Source organism: Schistocerca serialis, chromosome 9 (assembly GCF_023864345.2).
Source record: "Schistocerca serialis cubense isolate TAMUIC-IGC-003099 chromosome 9, iqSchSeri2.2, whole genome shotgun sequence".
In the NCBI taxonomy this organism is placed as follows: domain Eukaryota; kingdom Metazoa; phylum Arthropoda; class Insecta; order Orthoptera; family Acrididae; genus Schistocerca; species Schistocerca serialis.
Genome location: NC_064646.1, coordinates 309,114,103 through 309,116,603, shown reverse-complemented (window position 1 = coordinate 309,116,603; position 2,501 = coordinate 309,114,103). Strand labels below are relative to the sequence as shown.

The 2,501-nt window shown below is 45.6% G+C and overlaps 1 non-coding gene across 1 annotated transcript; it reads left to right on the top strand.

Annotated features, from left to right (window-relative positions):
* Positions 1-925: 925 nt before the first annotated feature.
* Trnat-agu (transfer RNA threonine (anticodon AGU)) lies at positions 926-1,001 on the top strand. The gene has a single exon. It is a non-coding gene; the product is annotated as a tRNA-Thr (tRNA).
* Positions 1,002-2,501: the final 1,500 nt, after the last annotated feature.

Below are 2,501 nucleotides of genomic sequence, written 5' to 3'. Positions count from 1 at the left end.
CGAGGTACTCTCCGCCACGCACCGTATGGTGGATTGCGGAGTATGTATGTAGATGTACACTACGCTTGTCCGTCCTCTATTAGAATACTGCTGCGCGGTGTGGGTTCCTTACCAGATAGGAGTGCCGGAGTACATCGAAAAAGTTCAAAGAAAGGCAGCACGTTTTGTATTATCGCGTAATATGAGAGAGAGTGTCACAGAAATGATACAGGTTTTGGGCTGGACATCATTGAAAGAAAGGCGTTTTTCGTTGCGACGGAATCTTCTCACGAAATTCCAATGACCAACTTTCTCCTCCGAATGCGAAAATATTTTGTTGGCACCGACCTATAAAGGGGCGAACGATCGCCATGATAAAATAAGGGAAATCAGAGCTCGTACGGAAAGACTTAGGTGTTAATTCTTTCCCCGCGCTATACGAGATTGGAATAATAGAGAATTGTGAAGGTGATTCGATGAACCCTGTGCCAGGCACTTGAATGTGATTTGCATAGTATCCATGTAGATGTAGATGTAGAATTCCGTATAACAAAGCGGGTGTCCAGATAATTTTGATCGGATACTGAATATGCTCAACACGAGAAAGATCGTTAATTTTGTAAGACTACAAGGTGAAAAACCACAAATAAAGTTAAATATCATCATTTGTTTCGCAGTTTTCGCTCTGTGCTGTAGAATCAACTTTCTGTACCAAAATACGAGCCTGTGTTACAATACGTTGGAAAGAACGGATACCACGCATTCATACAACTAATTCGCCTCGATGGGCAATGAATCCGCAATCTACAGTGCGGGTGCGCAGTTACGTTCGACCTCCAACAGGAGTCTAAAATTAGCGAACTTGGAAGACGTGGACGGGGACTGTGGATAGGTGGTGCTAGCTGGGAGTGTCAGGTCAGCCGCAGAGTGCAGTTGGGATGAACGCTGTGTACAGATGGCGCAGTGGTTAACGCACCTGCCTAGTAAGCAGGAGATCCTGGGTTCGAGTCCCGGTCTCGCACACATTTTCACTCGTCGCCGCTGATTCCGCATAAAGTCCCGATGTAGCTGATATCATTAGTTTCTTCCCTTACCTTTCCTTTCTCCCCCCCCCCCCTTCCATCTTCAATTAGCATAAAACTAATATTTGTAGTGTTATCAAAACAACTTGCGAGTTTTGACAGTTCTGCGTGGAGACAGTGGACAGGAGAAAGGCAGTCACCTCGAATCGAGCGCGCCACGCTTATTTTCGGCACGTGTTCGTTAACCAGCTGACAGTGAAGTTATGTTGAATAATAAAGAAACAACGATACTGATATGAAACATCCTGGCAGATTAAAACTGTGTGCCGGACCGAGACTCGAACTCGGGACCTTTGCCTTTCGCGGGCAAGTGCCCTACCATCTGACCTACCATTGCTCGACTTACGCCACCTCCACACAGCTTTATTTCTACCAGTACCTCGTCTCGTACCTTCCAAATTTTACAGAAGCTCTCCTGCAAAGCTTGCAGAACTCATTCTGGAAACACCCCCCAGGCTGTGGCTAAGCCACGTCTCCGCGATATCCTTTCTTTCAGTAGTGCTAGTTCTGCAAGGTTTGCAGGAGAGCTTCTGTAAAATTTGGAAGGTAGGAGACGAGGTACCGCCAGAAGTAAAGCTGTGTGGACGGGGCGTGAGTCGTACATGGGTAGCTCAGACGGTAGAGCCCTTGCCCGCGAAAGACAAAGGTCCCGAGTTCGAGACTCGGTCTGGCACACAGTTTTAATCTGCCAGGAAGTTTCATATCAGCGCACACTCTGCAGCAGAGTGAAAATCTCATTATGGAAACGGTACTGATAATCGTGCTTACGTCGATGATTATTTTATAAATGCTCACGATTCTGACGAAAGCGGTGTTGCTGCAACTGAAAGACCATCCCTGTCTTCTTGCTAGGACCAGTAACTGGTGTTGAAAGTGACGGAAATTGCTAGTTCTTCGATTTGTTCCTCCACGGATCCATGTTTCTTGGATTACCGTCTTGATACAACTCATAACTCGAGGCAGTCCGATGGGATAATATTCACAATAGCTTGTTTCGTCAGTATTTACACCTCACTGAGATTAAACTCTTTGTTTCTTGCCAGGTAACTTTTCACCTGCTCCCATGTAAGTTACACTACCGGTCGAAAGTTTTCCATCACCTACCACAACTACAGGTTTCGTTTCGAATATTCTATCACATCCCCATATGACAGCAAAACGTGTTCTAAGAGTCTCTGTTTCGTATTTGACTCGTTGTTCGCCTAGATGGGCGCTGATGAATATCCATAACAAGACTGGTGCGCCTTCACCTAAGACGGTTCCATTCGAATAGTCCTCGTTCCTTATACTATCTGTGTAGCTATCAGTTCCCATTAAATTACAATATATTATGTGCATCCAGCAGTGTGGTTGTACAACTGATCAGGTTCAGTTCATATTACCTCCTAATGGGACGGAAGCTGGCGACTGGAACTGAAAAACGCGCTGTATTTGTAGCTT